Source organism: Microtus oregoni, unplaced genomic scaffold (assembly GCF_018167655.1).
Source record: "Microtus oregoni isolate MIOR12 unplaced genomic scaffold, Mior012 000188F_ref0000398, whole genome shotgun sequence".
Taxonomy (NCBI): Eukaryota; Metazoa; Chordata; class Mammalia; order Rodentia; family Cricetidae; genus Microtus; species Microtus oregoni.
Window position 1 is genome coordinate 127,979 of NW_024544847.1, and position 18,543 is coordinate 146,521.

The window sequence follows — 18,543 nt, forward strand, 5'->3', positions numbered from 1 at the left end:
CAACCATCTGTAATGAGATCTGGTGCCCTCTTCTGGCCTGTAGACAGAATACTGAGAATACTGTATACATAATAAATAAATAAATCCTAAATACCTATGCTTATGCCACAGACCAAAGCTACTTTCAGATTTTCTCAAAAAGCTTCTCTTTGCTGTGAATGGAGGTGAATACAGATACCTATGTATGTACAGGATACGGAAACTAAGGAATGGTTGAGTACTCATCCCTATAATTAGATATTTACACTGTATGCTTGGGGCTCTAGGGACATTGTGGAAGAGAAAGCGGAAAGAATGTAGGGAGTACTTCACAGCAGAAAAAAAAAAAACACATCTTGAATTTTGAAGGCAAATGGATGGAGCTAGAAAACATCATATTGAGAGAGGTAACCCAGACCCAGAAAGACAATTATAACATATACTCACTCATAAGTGGTTTTTAAAAATAAGGCAAAGAAAACCAGCCTACAAATCACAATCCCAGAGAACCTAGACAACAATGAGGACCTTAAGAGAGACATACATAGATCTACTAATCTACATGGGAAGTAGAAAAAGGCAAGATCTCCTGAGTAAATTGAGAGCATGGGGACCTTGGCAGAGGACTGAAGGGGAGGGGAGAGACATGGAGGGGAGCAGAGAAAATGGTAGAGCTCAATAAATATCAATAAAAATAGAGTTTTTAGGGTGGAGAGACTAGAATGTATTATTTGTGAACATAAATCTGTTAAAAATTAAAATTTATTAAAACAAATTATGGGTAGATTTAAGATTGAGTATCTCATATTGGCAAAATCTCTTCATTTGAAAGCTGAGTTATTATGTGAACTGGAGATGGCTGCTTTGTGCTTCTTCAAGTGTCATTTCAACTGTATGGGGACAGAAATCAGAATACAGGACTGAGAAAATGTGTCTGAGGGTATGGGGTTGATTGGATGTAGTATGTTCTCGGATAATGATCATGTGTCGAAGAATTAGTTCCACAGCAGCAATCAGAGGTGACTGGTCATGAGGACTATGACTTTATGAATGAACACATAATTGTGTGACTAGTAAGAATGGTAGTGAAAACTATATAAGAATGTCATTCTGGAGGAAGTGGGCCAACTGGGGCCATGTCCTGGAATAGAATAACTTTCATGGACTTCCTTCCTTCTCTTCAATCCTCTCTTCCTTTTCCTATCCTTTCCTCCACCTCTTCCTCTTCTTCCTCTCTTAGCTTCCTCTTCTTCTCTCTTCATCTCTTCCCCTTGACTTCCTCCCACTTTGCTTTGTAGGTAACAGGTGATAAGTCTTTTCTCTTACAAGCTCCAACTCTGTGATATCCTATTTCACCTCAGGATCAAAGAGAAGAATGCATATGACCATGGACCAAAATTTGGTTCTAAGACTATGAATCAAAACAAACCTTTATTCTTAAGTTGTTTATCTCATGTAATTTTTCAGGATTAGAAAAGCACTAACACAGCATCAGAGCTTAAACTGTGGTCAGACCACCTGTTATAGATCAAGCAAAGTCACATAACTAATTTGGCTATTTTGTGCTACAAGAAATAGTGACAACACACCTTCCCCACTCATTGGTTTTTTTTTTTTTTTTGTACCTTTAGGGAATCTGACCTTAAACTAATTTTACCTAGTTTCAGCAAGGCTTGCCATATGAGATTTCTACGCTTCTTGTCTCTGATTTGCAGCTTAATCCCTGAACCCATGTGGAAAACTTTGATCTCAGAGAAGAGCTGGGATTCCCCAGGGCTCCTGTAGCACAGCTCCAGTTCCTGAAGAAAGAGAGAGTTGTTATGTGAGTAACTAGTACTTATCCTGTCAAGGAGAGCTGTTCCTACATGTGTATTTTGTTGATCTTGCTCACTATATTAGATACTGGCTATCTTTTTGCACTGAGGTAACCCACAGTCTTTGAATATATATCTTTACTCAGAAGGTTAAATACCAGGTAAGGGTCCCATCATGCTGTTTCTTTTTTTGACTCTGACAAAAACCAAGCAGGAAGCAACTTAAGGAATGGTTTGTGTTGATGTTTAGTATCATTGTGGGAAGTTTACATAAGCTGGAGCTCTGTTCTTGGTGGCAGGTCTTATTATATCCCAGAGAATCAGCAAATCAGCAATCTGCTGTGATTATCAGTGCATGGCTATAAGCCTCAAGACCTGACACTAATGACATGCTTCTGATAGCCAGGGATTACATATTTGTTTCCACAAGCTCTCAAAATACTACACTAGCTGGGTTCTATGTGTTTAAACATGGATATCTATATAAAACATTTCAATTTTTTATTGTTTTTAATGATCTATATATTTTTTCCTCTCCCCTTCCTTCCTCCCCTTCCCCTTCTACCCTCTCCCATGGTCCCCATGCTCCCAAATTATTCAAAAGATCTTGTTTTTCTCTACTTCCCATGTCAATTAGATCCAGAGACATTTCAAATTTAAACACTTAACATCCACAGATGAGTGAGAACTCATCATGAAAGACCAGCTCACACAGCCCAAGATAGGGTTTACTCTTTATATATTTCCTTGTGCCATATTGAATCTAATTCCTCAGTTCTCCAGGCTCAATACGCATTCCTGTGTGATCTCTTAACTTGCTTTCTCCCTAACTTTGATGTATTCTTGCTCATCCAATCCCAAATGATTTCAATCCAATTTCAGTTTGTTGCAAAGTCTTGTAACCTGCCCCCATGGGATTAACCAAGCCTATCATCCAACCTTTAAGAGTAGCAGACACCTGGATGCTCACATTTGGGATGATTTTCAGTTTCTTGGAACCAGACACGATGTAGCGGGAACCAAAATAAAGAGAGTCTAGTGGTGGTGGCTTGTTTATTCGAACAAATTGGAATTTCTTCTCTTCATCATCAATGGCCTAGGGAACATTGCAGACAGCAATTTATTTATATTTCTGGGCCACAAAATCTGTCCTGAAAAAGTGTTTATTGGTACATTTGTGGGAATAAAGGTAGTGACACCTCCTAGCCACCTTAATACCTTGGGTTCTGCAACACAGATACTTGTTGACTTATTTACCCCTTTCATGTTCATTGTGGGAACTGGGTCCTTGCCACAGATGAAGTGAGTTCACTACAGGTTGTGCTTGGAGCATTCTTACCCTTCTGATGGATGGAAAGAGGACATAGAATGATGTTCATGTATTAGTAAATGGGCAGCAAAGACAGTTGGTGGACTGTGATGTGAAGGGACCAAGAAGAAGTCATAATCTCTCTCTCTGTCTCTCTGTCTCTGTCTCTCTGTCTCTCTCTTTCACACACACACACACACACACACACACACACACACACACACACACCATGGTTCTTTTTATAGACCTGCATCCCAACTCTGATTTGAGAATCTCTCCAGGGGCTCACTAGCTACATCTCAAGTGTATTGTCAGCCCACCCAAACCCCACTTTTGTTATCCCCAGTGTTACCTTCCGAATGGTGCAGTCATTGGGGACTAGGTAGAGGTGAAATGTCACATCCTTGGGATTGATGTGATAGTAGATCAGTGTGATGGAAGTGATGGGGATGAAGTTCCTGACAGCAGGGATCATTCTCAGTAGAACTCCAATTGGGGAGAAGCTCGGGTTTTCCAGCACTGCATAATGCTGTTCCACCCTGGATGGCATTTCTAGAACCACCCCATATTCTTGAAAATGAGCCACATGGAACAAGGAAGTGTTTACCTGTCCCTCTGTAAAAAATAGATTCAAGAGATATAGATTTAGTGTTTTCATTGATCCATGCTTGGACGAGAAAATAGTACCCTATGACTTAGAATAACTGTGGTGGTTTAATAAGAATGGGTACCTATATTTGGTGAAACTGTTTGGGAATGCTTAGGAGGTATGACCTTGTTGGAGAAGCTGTGAACTGGTGAGTTTTGTGGTTTGAAAAGCGCATGCCTTTATTAGTTTTCTTTCTCTTCCTACTCTTTATGGATCAGGATGCAAGTTCTCAGCTACTGCTCCAGTGTTATGCCTGCTTGCTTTCTGCCATGCTCCCTGCCGTGATGTTCCTAGAATCACCCTTTCAAGCTATAAGCCCCAATAAATCTTTTTCTATAAGATGATTTGATTGTTATTTCTATCTAGGTTGTATTTATTTTTTATGTTTATTTGAAAAACTCTAACCAAAATCTAAGTTTTATTAATTAACTTTCAGTGAAGACACAGCAGAAGTATCAACTATTTCCTCATAATCAATTCACCATGACAGGAAGATGAGAGCGAGCTGCCACCAGTGATGATCATATTGACTGGTCCTCATTGGATCAGCCTAGACTTTGGCTTTGATTAACTGATGGACGAGCATTTACATTGGAGTAGAGGTTCTTGATGGGCTTGTCAATGGATACTGTAAAGAATACAGCCTCAGACAATCAGAAGGTTCTGTGAGGTGGTGCCATCACCAGCACCAGTATTTTGGGCTTGGTAGTGTCCTCTAAATTCTTAGTTACAGGAAAGAATTTTGCTACTATGAAAGAGACCCAAGGGTAGTTTTGTCAACTGAAGAAAAAAAGTTGGATGGATCACTGGAATGGATAAAATTAAATGTTAATGTGATGAAATCTGGCATCATTTTGAATGTAGGCCTCAAAGTATGATAGAAGGACATAATTTTGAATGGATTAAGTGATTAGAAGAGACCTACCCACTGTGTGTGGCACTATTCTGTGGACTAGGATCCAGAGATGTATAAATTGGAGGTCACATGAGCACAAACATTCACTGTTGTCTGCTATCTCTGTTGACACAAGTTTATCAGGTGCTGAAAACCAAACTCTGTGTTCTCAGACTTCCATGTCATGCTTTTTTTTTAACCTTTGAACTGTGAGGCAAAATAAATCCTTTATCTCTTAAGCTTTTTGTCAAGTATTTTGTTTGAGCTACAAGTAAAGTAACCTGGACAGAAAATTGATATCAGGAGTTGGATTGTTGCTATAAAAAGTCTGATCATAAAGTTCTTAGGTCTTTGGAACTGTTTTATGGCTGGGATGTAGAAGTTTTGTACTTAGGGCTAGGAAGGCACTTTCTTGCAGAGATCAGAGCTTATGGGGACATTTGGGTGGAAGCAGGAAGATAAGAATGCTGAGAGAGACAGTGGAGGCCAGTTTATGACACTTCAGAGAATAGCAAGGTTTCTATTGGGAACTGTAAAAAAATCATTTGATAGTTTGACCAAGAATTTAGATTTAATTTGTTAATGTTCTGAATGTGAGTGAAAATGAATTTAAATCCATTAGAACTACTTTGGCAGGAGAAATTTCAAGATAGAAATCATTCAGTATAATTCTATAAAATCAGTTGTCATTGTTTAAAAGATCAGCATCACCTAAGGGAAAGCTGCACTACACAGTGACAATTGGAAAGGTGTCCTGAGGGCAAAATCTCACTCTTTGTAAACTTATCTTGAGAAGATCCAAATTCATTTAAAGGCAGAAAGCTTTACTACTATGGTGTTCCCAGTTCCATAAATGTAAATACCCAAGGAAGTATTTCCCCATGGTGAGCACATTATTTAGCTATGGTCTGGGGTGGAAACATCTCAAGCTATCAACAAAACTTGGCAGAGTCATCCCTATATATTTTTAGCATTGAAAGATGCTAGATTGAGGGTTCATTGTATCATGCTGCACAATTTCAGATAACAGCTTAGATAGCCAGGTGATATAGCTGAACCAAAGATCCTGCAAGGAAGTCCTAAGAGCTCATTTTATGAACCTTTGAAAGTATAGCCTAAGTTGTAATAGAAACCTTGCATAATAGAAGCCTGAAATATATTTTTCCTGTCAAATAAAGTTTCAGGCAAAGAGTAGAGAGGTGGCCCAAGAAAGAAGCTGTGTGTGCTTCGTGTGTTAGAACTGGAGGGCTGAAACTACATATGTCCTTTGGAATCCAGTGAATGACATAATGAACTCCAAAACTGGATAGGAAACTACAGGACTTGGTGTTTACGCTTATGGAGTTTTGACTTGTTATGTGATGCAGGAAGTCCTTCTGTATATGTGTTGCTTTTATTGATTCATGAATAAAGAATCTGCATTGGCCTGTGATAGGACAGAGTAAAATTAGGCAAGAAAAACTAAACTGAATGCTGGGAGAAAGAAGGCAGAATCAGTGAGATGTCAAGTAGCTGCCTCTGGAAATAGATGAGCTGAAATCTTGCTGGTAAGCCACAGCCATGTGGCAATACATAGATTAATTAGAAATGGTCTAAATTAAGATGTAAAAGTTATCCCAATAAGAAGCTACAAATAATGGGTCAAGCAGTGATTTAATTAATACAGTTACTGTGTTGTTATTTTGAGTCTGGGCAGCCGGGAACAAATAAATGGCCTCCTTTGACAAATTGGCTCCCAACATGGGTCTGATCATTCCTTGGTATGCCCTGGTTCTTCCAATTTCGAAATAATATTGTTCATTCTGTGTCAATGTATTTTGAAAGTATGTACTTGTTTTTAATTTTATATGGGCTCATAGTAAAGACATTACCTTGAGTCTTTGTTGAGAGGTAGATTTTATGGACTTTTAAACAGCTGGAATTATTAATGACTATGGGAACTTTTGAAATTAGACAAATCAGGAGGCAACATCAGGGCAGCAGTGTTCCTGTGTCATTGTCTGGAGCCCAAGACATCATGCATTTATGAATGTGATTATTGCTTGTTTTGTAAGTTCTTTTTAACTAAATCCTGCTTGTTTTCTTCATTTTCATTTCTTTTCTTCTTTTGGGTTTGATATTAATGTGAATATTTTTATTCTGAAGGATGCTTTATTTTCTATTCTAATGTTTTTAACACCTAGGAAAGTCTGTATTCTGCTTTAGTTTTAATGACTTCTTCAGCTGTGAGATATGCCCTCTTAAGACCCCTCTTGAACCTACTCTTCATCTTTATCACCATGAACAAAAACCATATTCCTCTGCTGTGAGCTAGATTCTCCTGCTCTCTGTGGTGGCCCTAATGCTGTGCTCCTTAAAGCTGGAGAGGAAATCAGCCTCAGCAGCTAGTTGTACAATTTCTGTTTCCCTTGTTGTTGTTTTTTTCCTTTTGTAGGCAGAGTCTGGCTGTGTAGTCTAGGCTGCATTTGAATTCTAAATTCTCATGCCTCAGTCTCAGGAAAGCTGGGGTTATAGACAGGTAATAATGACTTTCTTTATAAGATATTTCACTGAGAGCTTTGTATTAATTAAAATATATTCATTTTGGTTATTACAAGCTGTGGTTGTTTGGCTTGGTGTTCTTTGTGGGACTCCTAACAGTGGGAGTGGGGTGTCTTTGACTCTTTTGTCTGTCTGCTCTTGGGACCCTTTTCCTTCTACTGGGTTACCTTGTCTAGCCTTGATATGAAGGTTTGTGACTAGTCTTATTGCATTTTGTTTTGCAGAATTTGGTTGATATCATTTGGAGGTCAGCTCTTTTCTGAAGGCAAACAGAGGAGCAGTGGATCTGGGGGAGAGGGAAATTTGTAGGGAGAACTGGGAAGAATAAGGAATGGGGAGGCTGCAGAAGGGATGTATTGTATGAGAGAAGAATAAATAAAATGAAAAAATCTTCTGAAGAAATATTTGAAGATGACTTAGTTTGAGATACTTTATGAAACCCCTCTTTTCGTAGGACATTCCTCTTCTGTTCCTCCTGTTCTCAGATGGAATCTGGTGACATCATTTTCTCTATGTCTGAAGTAGTTTAGTGGATTACAGTGTTGGTAGATATAAGATATTAAATGTTCTTTGTTAATTTCCTTAGTCTTACTTTGTAAAATATTTTCAAATTGCTCAATTTATTCTCAGTTGCCTGCTAAAACCCTGAGGAACATGGTGTATAATGAGCACTTAATAATCACCAGCTAATGTTGACACTGGGGACATTGATTTCCACTCAAGGACTCCTTCAGGTAAAATAGAAGTAAAGTAAGAAGGCTGGGAGATTTCTGATTCAAAGAGATTTCATGAGACATGACAAAACTTCTCAGTGTCCACCTTCATAACCTGCTTGGACTTAATAAGGAAGCCATGAGACCTTTCCCCATCACCCACCACTCTACACTGTCCTATATGACCTGTCAAGTCCTCCCATTGCCACCACCCTACTCTTTATGCTTCCATTGGTTACCTTGGAGATCCACAAAGTGAGGGAGGTACACAGCAGCCACGGCTCCCTGCTCAGTCTTGATGTCAAACAGAGGCCCAGCCACCATGTGACTGCGCTGCAAGGGAGTCTTGTCCAGGTGCTGGCTCCAGGCACAGAAATCAATCTCGATGGTCACTGCCCTCGTCACCACAAAGTGAAGTCCTGTGCTGGGACAGTGGTAGGAACCAGGCATAGGGAACTGAACGCTGGAAGAGGGAGAGGCAAACACAAGTGAACACCAGTGTTGTTCATCTGATGAATGCAAACCCAATGCAGGGATGGAGACACAGCAGACTTCAGCCAGGTGGCTCTGAATTCTGTTTCCTCATCTGTCTTTATGTGAATCCCCAAAGTCATTTAACCTGTTAGTCTGTTTTCTCATCTATACATAGGGGTAATAAAAGCACCATCTCATAGACTTGTGAGTACTTAGTGATTAAGAGCAAACCTAAAGGTAACATACCTGGAACAGTTAGTTATTCATGTGATAATGATGGTGGTGATGAAATAGGTGTGTGTGTATGTATGTTAAGTTAGGATCTTTCACATTAGCCACAGGCTCTGAGGTACATCTTCAGTTTGTAATATTTATGTTCTTGAAGTACATATTTCCAAATAATAAGAGTCAATCTGCTAATATTCATGATAAATCCTTGACCCTGAAACAATGAACTTATGAAGAATTTTTGTGACTTTTCTCAAGTCTTTCTGTTTGATGACTGGTCAGTGGACAGTTTCTCCATCTCAGACAATGACAATGTTGGAGGAGAGTAACAAGTTATGGAAAGCATGTGTGGATATAGTCACTCTTTGTGGCTCTTAAAGAACAGGGCTACTGTATACATCCTTATGGTCTCAGCTCCTTGTCAGTTGTTGGCACACAGTGGGTGGTAGTGAAGCAGGAATGCAGAGACTACAGGGATTTAAGGAAAATCAAAGAGGCAGGAAAAAACAATTATAATAAGGGAGGGATGCTGTTTATACCATGAATAAAATAACCATCAGAAAAAAACACATTAGATAATGAACAAAGTTTATTATCTAATGTAGATGGAATAAAGGACTCATGTCAGCTCTGTTGATATGGTAATGTGTTGGTCATAGAAGATGAGGTTCTGTATGAACTATAGGAGATACATAATGAAATGTTTGTGGGTGAAGTCACCTGATGTCCTGTACTCACAATACTGTGACAGTGATGATAAAGGAGAAATAGTTGATGGAGGTAACTCATTGGACAGGGAAGTTTTTGTGCTCTCCAATTTTATAAATGTTTGAAAATTTCATGATAAACATCCCTATTTTTATAACAGTCTAAACTTATTCCAGTCCTGGCCTTGCCTCCCTGGTTGGTGATGGGAGGAGGAGACACATTAGAGGATATATTGGTGTGGTCTGTGGGGATGACCTGTGGAAAGTGTGCTTGAGGAAACCAGCCTTTGCCAGGCAGAGCTTACTTACTGGTAAATGTTCCTCTCTTTATCAACCTCCTCAGTAGCAACAGTCCATGTAGAACCCCAGAAGTCATCTTCAGTCTTCAGTGGTTCAGTGTGCTTGTCTCCTTGAGAGACAGTAGATGATGGATGGAAGGGATCCAGTGGTCCAAGTTGTGAGCACCACTTCGCTGTAAGAGTCCAGACACTGGTCACTATATATCTAGGCTCATCTCCCCAGCTTTCCCTAGTACTGGTCCAAGACGAAATGCTTTTTCACATTGGCCAGCCTGTGCTTTACCAGGAGTGTGTCTACAGACTTTATTGCTGTTCTTGTGGCCACTTGTATGCTTTTTATTTTTGTACATACATACATACATACATACACACACATGCATTTAATATTGGTTTCTGTTGAAAGGAGGCTGCTTGTTGGTTCCCGGCTGTTCAGCCCTGAAACTATATTATTTAAATCACTCCTTGGACCATTAGCTCTAGCTTCTTATTTGCTAACTCTTACATCTTAATTTAACCTATCTTCATTAATCTGTGCAAAGTTTTAGCACGTCTGTCTCCAGCAGCAGGTCTGTGGCTTCTCCTGACTTGGCCTTCTTCCTCCCAGCATTCAGATTAGTTTTCCCCACCTAGCTAAGTTCTGCCTTGCTATAGGTCCAAAGCAGTTTCTTTATTCATTAAAGATAATCACAACATACAGAGGGGAATACCACAAAACTTCCCCTTTTCTGTTTAAATAAAAAGGAAGGTTTTAACTTTAACGTAGTAAAATTACATATAACAAGATAGGTATCAAGCAAGAATTACAGTATCTACTTTATCTTTTATCATAACTAAGGTAAACTATTACTATAACTACAAATTCTTCAACTCCATCAAAGACTCCAGAATATGGCATTCAAAATTTTTTAAGACCTTAGGACTTTTCATGACAGTGAGACACATCTGCTTCTGGCAGTACCAAGCTACTTCAATAGGAAAATGGGTGTTGAAGAGGCTCCTTATGGAGTTTGTTAGCCATTTGGGCTAGAAACTGCTCTTGCCTGGACTGCTTGATGAACTGGTCATGCAAGACCCACAGAGAAATGACTTCTGAACTTGCCTAAAGATGAGACAATCCTTGCCACATGAAATAGTCTGCCAGACATCCTCTTTCACAGAATAAAGTGACTGACAAACTGCCAATATAGTCAGAACTGTCTTTAAAATATTTCTGTTTTACAGAAAAGTCTGCCAGATACTATGGGCCTATAGGCTAAAGATGGATGCCCCAATGGTACAGAAAAACTTTCGGTGACTGTCCAGGTAGTGAGATGTCTCTGACTATTCTAGTGTTTTGAAAGTTGCTTACAATGAATTTTTTGTTTCCTTAGGTAATATTATATCCTTCTGGAGTCTTTAATGGATTTGAAGAATTTATAGTTATAGTTTTCCTTAGTTATGATAAAAGAAAAGTAGATATAAATATTGTAACTATAATTCTTGCTTGATACCTGTTTTGTTATATGTAATTTTACTATGTTAAATATAAAGCCTTCCTTTTTGTTTAATCAGAAAAGGGGAAATGGTGTGGGAGGTCCTTCTGTCTATTGTTTCTTTTATTGGTTAATGAATAAAGAAACTGCCTTGGTCTATTGATAGGGCAGAACTTAGGTGGGTGGGGAAAAAGTAAACTGAATGCTGGGAGAAAGAAGGAGGAGTTGAGGAGAAGTCATGTAGGTTAGGTTAATTTAGGTAAGATGACCCAACTTATGAAGGTGGCACTATACAAAGGGCTGGAATCCAGGACAGAATGAAAAGAAAAAGTGAGCAGAAAACCAGCATTCACTGCTTTCTGTTTCCCAACTAAACACAATGTGATTATCTGTTTCAATTCTTATAGCTGTGGTTTTTCTGCCCTGAAGGGTTATTCTTTATCTATGAGCAAAATAAACATTTTCTTTTGCAAATTGCTTTTGTAATATAAGATGAAATGTAATTAAAACAGAAAATTACAAATATTAATAAGACATCACTATGTAGTTCAAGTTGGTCTTGAAGTCAAGTTTCTCTAGCTTAATATGAGGTAGGAAGAATTGACTTTGAAGGGAAAGACAATGGTTGGGTGTTGGCAGGACTTTCACAAAGTAGCAGTAGGATTAAGGTGGAGGAAATCATTTCTCAGGCTCCAATTGTTCTACATTCCAGCCCAGTGTCTGTCTTTATGTGCTGTGAGCTAGGTCAAGTTAACCTCTCTCTATAGACCTAATGCATTGGAGACATGTTGGTTACTTCAGTGCTTAAGAAGAGAAAGAATCAGTGTTGTGGCCTGTGTAAGTTGAAATAAGGGAAATCAGTAGAAAAACACTGAAGCTGAGACACGATCTACCCTGTTCTCATTGTCTATCACAAGAGAGGAGACCTTCTTTGAGTTTCAGGACCTGCATGACACCTGGAATTTAACACCTCATTTATGTTTCATATTTTGAGCTGAATCCTGGTTGGCAGTTTGAGTAGGTGCAGTGCTGATGCCCAAGGGTTTCTGTTTCCCCTTGTACCAAATACAACGTCAGCACTACAGAGCCACAGGGATCATTTAGAGTCTGCAACCCATAGTATTTCATCATGCTTCTCTGTCCTTCCATTTAAGTTGCCTCTTCCAGATTCCCATAGAGGTGGCAACACACTATCTATGTTCACTTGACTTCTCATCCATAGTTTGCAGCTCAACTTACTTTTGATTCTGAATCCAACATTCTTATATTCCCACTTATCAAGCATATTATCTGACAAGTGATTTGGTCTCCAAGATCTATGGCCTAAGCTCAGTACTTGTAAGGAGCCATGGGGATGGGGTAGCAGATTGCAATTTGCGTGTGATTGTGGATCCAGTAAATGTTGAAGAATGAGTTATGGAAAGAGACAGCTGTGGTATCCTCAGGGAGGAAGCAGTAGGAGCAAGCAGAGCATGACTGATCTCTAGCTGCTTCACCTATACCCTTCTTCAGAGATTCATGGATAGAATGATGCTCTTATGAGTACTGCAGGGAAACAGTCCTGCTCTGGAACAGTGAAATTTCACACGCTTATCCTGGTCTACTCAGATTCTTTGTGTCTGTCTCCATTCCTTGATGTAGAAGGGTCTTTATCTATCTGTTGTTTCATTGGTTGATTAATAAAGAAAACTGCTTGGCCTGATAGGTCAGAACATAGGTGGGTGGAGTGGACAGAACAGAATGCTGGGAAGAAGGGAAGTGAGCCAGACCGCCATGGAGCCAGCCACCAGGTCAGATTTGCTGAATCTTTCCTAGTAAGACACCACCTCGTGGTGCTACACAGATTATTAGAAATGGGTTAAGCAAGATGTGAGAATTAGCTATTAAGAGGCTGGAACTATTGGGCCAGGTAATGTTTAAATGTATACAATTTGTGTGTTGTTACTTTGGGTGTAAAGCTAGCCATGCAGGAGCTGGGTGGGACAAAAAGCAGGCCTGTTAGCCTCATTCTACAATCCCTCTCTAAGCCTCATATCCCTCATGTGGCTCTCTGAACTTCTATCCTTCTGGGATAGGTAGGATCGCAGTGCATAGCTCAGGTTGACCTAGAGCTCAGGCTCCCTTTGCCTTAATCTCACAGGTTCTGGGGTTTTAGGAACATGTCATGTCTACAACAGATTATTAATCATATTTTTAAAGACATATGACCTTCATTATCCTTTGATCTAAAGCATGTAGGTAAGAATAGACTCTGGCAGTCAGAGAGATTCAAAGTTCTTGGAGGCTCACGAAAACAATTCATTTGACAGCTGATGGTCATTAAGTGACATACTAGGGAGGGTAGATATCTTTAAGAAACAGTTTTGATAGATAATTCGACTTGATCATGGAAGTCCAGAATGGAAAGGTATCGTTTTAAATGGAACAACTTGGAAACTGGAAACAGTGCAGGATAATAAATGATAGAAAGGGTATTGGTAGGAGCATAATAAGAGACTTCTTGTGGGAGGAAGAGAGACAGGAACAGTATAATCTGCCACTTATCATCAGTGACATCTTTCCTTTACCTCATGATCATTGATCTTGTTGTCTGCAGTTTGAAGATGTGAGATAAGTGGATGTCATAGAGGAGGTAGCTGAGCAAAGGGTGAGCACGGTGAATGCTCAGATAATGTAAAGGAGACACAGACTGTGAAGTGGATGTTTCCATGTCACACATTAAATGGTGCCAAGGTGATAACTAAGGACAATGGAATTTGACTCTGTAGTCTTCATTTTGGGGGGCTTAAGTCAAGGTAGGTAATAATGAACTTGAACAGGGAGATGATGGTTATGTGAGGGCTAAGCTTTCACAGAGTAGCAGCAGAATAAAGGCAGGGAAATCATTTCTAAAGTTCCCTTGATTCTAGACTCTAGGCTTGTTTCTGTCTCTATGTGCTGTGAAATGGGATAAGTCAATCTTCCTCTCCATACCTTGTGCACTGGAGAGAGGTGGCTGCTTTAGTGCTAGTGAAGAGCAATAGGAAATTGGATTGCCCGAGTAAGTGAGAATGAAATAAGGGAAGTAAATAGAAGTGACTGGCTAAAGCTGAGAAAGGACCATACCTTCTTCTTGGGGTCCCTGTCTATGCTACAGAACTCTTTGGGTTTCAGGAACTGCATGACCTATGATTTCTTCAGCCCCAGTAAAAATTCTGAGGTGAGTTCTGGCTGCCTGCTCCATAGTCTCACTGCTGACCTCCATGGGATATTGCTTGTCCTTTTGCCAAATGTGGAACTTCATCTCCGTAGAGCACAGAGTGTCCATTTCTAATGTACAACACTGAACACTCCACCATGGTGCCTAGGATCTTCTATTTAAATTGTCTGTCTTACATTCCCATTTAGGATGTAAGAACCTCCATCTATGTGCACTCAAAGTCCCATCCACTGTTACCAGTTCAGTTTACCATTGTTTCTTTGAAGAAAGAAATCGAAGAAGACACCAAAAATGGAAAGATCTCTCATGCTCTTGGGTATGTAGAATTAACATAGTAAAATGGCAATCTTACCAAAATCAATCTACAGATTCAATGTAAAATCCATCAAAATCCTAGCAAAATTCTTCACAGGCCTTGAAAGAACAAGACCTAATTAATTTCATATGAAAAAGCAAAAAAGCCAGGATAGCCAAAACAATCCTGTACAATAAAGGAACTTCTGGAGGCATCCCAATCCCAATCACTGACTTCACACTCTACTAACAAGCTACAGTACTGAAAACAGCCTGGTATTGACAGGAGGACCAATGGAAAAGAATCAAAGACACAGATATCAATTCACATACCTACAAACACCTGATTTTTGACAAAAACAAAAAAAATTAATGTGGAAAAAGGAAGCATGTTCAACAAATGGTGCTGGCATAACTGGATATCCACAGTAGAAGAAAGAAAATAGATCCATATCTATTGCCATGCACAAAACTCAAGTCCAAATGGATCAAAGACCTCAACATAAAGCCAACCACATTGAACCTCATAGAAGATAAAGTGGGAAGTACACTTGAATGCATTGGTTCAGGAGATCACATCTTAAATATAACTTCAGTAGCACAGACTCTGAGAGAAACAATTAATAAATGGGACCTCCTGAAACCTAAAAGCTTCTATAAAGCAAAGGACATGGTCAATAAGACAAAATAGCAGCCTACAGAATGGACAAATATCTTCACCCCCCCCCCCCAGAACATAGGGCTGATCTTCAAAACATACAAGGAACATAAGAAATTGATCATCCAAAGAAGAAATAATCCAATAAGAAAATAGAGTACAGACCTAAACAGAGAACTCTCAACAGAGGAATCAAAAATGGTTGAAAGACACTTAAAGAGATCCTCAACAGGTTTCTTATACAGAATCTTAAGATTTTCATTTAAGTAGTTCTTACCTGACAGTGGAGTTTGAATACATAATTCAGATTCTGACCTCTGTAGTTGTGCAGAGTCTTGGTGAGAAGGTTCCAGGTTGAGTGGACTCGTAGAGCTGATATATGATGGAATAATGGCTATTGAAAGAGACAGTCGTGGAGTCCTTGTCAGAGAATCAGCAGGAGGAGTCAGTATAGTAAGTCTGTAGCTTACCTGCTTAACCTTATACCCTTCTCTAGAGTCAGAAAGAGAATAATGCTCTTACAGTGGTGAAGTGAAAAGGTCCTGCTCAGGGACCATGACATCTACACACTTAAGCTGGTCTACTCTGGTCCTTTGGGAGAGTCTCCATTTTTCTCTGAGCTTCAGATCCCTCCTGTGTGTGTCTGAGCCTCCATATCAGAGGAATAGGTAGGATCACAGTGTATAAATCAGGTTGGCCTAGAGTTTAGGCTCCTACTTCCATTATTCCACAACTTCTTGGAATATATAACACAATATCCATAATGGGTTAATGATGTTATTTTTGAAGCTGTATGATTTTTTTCTTAGGCTTTGGTCTAAAACATTTAAGAGGGAGTATCATCCATTAGTAAGAGAGATTTGGACAATGTTCTAATAGGCTTAGTCACATTTCTTTTAATAGCTGATGATCACTAAGTGCCATTCTCAGAAGTTTAGGCTTCTTTAATACACAGTTATAATAGACAATGGATCTTGAACATTGAACTACAGGTCAGTGTGGTATTGCCTAAATGGTACAACAGGGACATTGCCAACAGTGTGGATTGATAAATGAGAGATAGAATACTACTGTTGGGAGCACAAAAGGAAATTCCTTTGGGCATGGGGAGAGGCATAAACAGTCTAACCTCCTTCACCTTATCATCACTAAGTGCCTTGTGCAATGGCCTTCTTGTCTGCAGGTTGAAGATGTGGAATAAGTACATGATGTAGAGGTGGTAGCTATCCAAAGGGTAAGCATTGTGAATAGTCAGATAATGAAAATGGGATGCAGATTGTGGAGTATATGTTTCCCGGTCACACATAAATGATTCTAAGATGACAACCAGGGACAATGGATTTTGACTCTGTCATCTTCATTTTTAAGGCTTCATATGGGGTGGAAATAATGGACTTTTAGAGAGATGATGATTTTTTTTGTGGACAGCATTTTATCTGTGAACATGACTTTCCAAAGCATCAGTAGCTGATGAAGGAGGAGAAATTTTTTTCAATGCTCACATAGTACTATATTCCAACCCAGACTGTGTCTCTATATATGATGAGCCAAGAAAATTTAACTTCTCTATCTAGATCTTATGCACTGTAGAGAGGATGTTACTTAAGTATGAGAGAAGAGGAATAGGTAGATGTGTGCCCTGGGCAAGAAGGAATGAAGGAAGCGGCTGAAGATGAGGAATGTGACCTATTCTTGGTGTCCCTGTCTAGACTAAAGAAACTTCTTTGACTTTTAGGACCTGCATGAATCATAAGATTTCCAGTAAGATTCTGAGGGGAGGTCTGGGTACCTGCAGGGCTGCTCACTGTGGACCCTCATGGATTCTGGTTTCTTTTTTTAAATAAATGGACATTTAGCACCACAGAGCACTGAGGGATCATTTCTAATGTGTGACACGGAGCACTCTAACATGCCCCCTAGGCTGTTCTGTTTATATTTCTGTCCCAGGTTCCCATTCAGGAGGAAGCTCACTTGTGAAGAATCACCATCTACGTGCACTCAAAGTAATGTCCACAGATATCAGCTGAGTTTACCTTTGTTGCTGAATCCAGTCAGAATAGTTAGGTGCCCATTTAACAAGTTGCTTACCTGTTAGTGGTATTATCATAACAGATCCACAGTCTGTGCTCAGTTGTTGTTCAGAGTCTGGCAGGATAGCAGTATTCAGGTCTTGTGTGCTTGTGGAGCTGATAGGTGATGAGTGACGGGCTATGGGAAGAGACAGTCGTTGTGTACTTGTCAGAGAGGCAGCAGTAAGGAGTCATTAGAACAATATTGGCATCTGCATGATTAATATCATCCTCATCTACAGAGTCTCATGCAGTGAATGATGTTCTAAAGGGTTATGCATGGAAATGGTCCTGCTCTGGGTCCATGAAGTTCTTAAACTTATTCTGATGTACTCTAATCACTGTATGTGTCTCCATTCCTCTCTGTGCCTCAGATCCAGCATTGGTAGGATCTCAGTCTGTACTCTATAATTCTTGTTGACCTAGACCTCAGGTTCCTTCTGCCCTAATCTCGCAAGTCCTTAGATTTTAGGTATACATCCACAACAGTTTAATATTCTTACTATAGAGACCATATAATTTTTATAAGCCTTTAATCCAAGATATTTAGGTAGGAATACACTCAATTAAACAGAGAAATTTAGAAAAAGTGCTCAGAGGCTTATGTTCACATTTCATATGATAGCTGATGGTCACTAAATGATATACTAGGGAGGGTAGGTGTCTGTAAGACACAGTTTTAATAGACAATGCAACTTGAGCATGGAAGTACACTGTGGCATGGTATTGACTTAACGGAACAGCAGGGAACCTGGCAAAAGTATGGAGTAGTAAAGGAGAGAGAAGATACTATTGGAGGGAGCATAATAAGAAACTTCTTGCAGGAGGGAAAGAGATAGGAGCAGTCTAATCTCTGACACTTTATCCTCAGTTGCATCTGCAGCAGCTGATGGAGGAGGAAATCATTCCTAAGGCTCCATGGTACTAGAATCCAACCCAGTCTGTGTCTCTTCTCTATCTGTGGTAATCCCAGACAAGTTTACCTCTCTCTCTAGACCTTGTGCACTGGAGAGAGGTGGCTACCTCAATGTTAGAAAAGAGGTATAGGCTGGTGTGCATCTTGGGCAAGTAGGAATGAAGGGAGGCAAGGCAATACAAGGAACTGGTTGAAGCTGAAGAACTGTGCCCTCTCCTTGGGGTTCCTGTGAAGACTAAAGAATTCTTTGAGTTTCAGGACCTGTACCCCCAGTAAGATTTTCAGGGTAGGTCTGGGTACCTGCTAGGCTAAACTCACTGCATACCT

The 18,543-nt window shown here is 39.7% G+C and overlaps 1 pseudogene; it reads right to left on the minus strand.

Annotated features, from left to right (window-relative positions):
- LOC121445423 overlaps positions 1 to 18,543 on the minus strand; it is a 140,695-nt pseudogene that overhangs the window by 7,721 nt on the left and 114,431 nt on the right.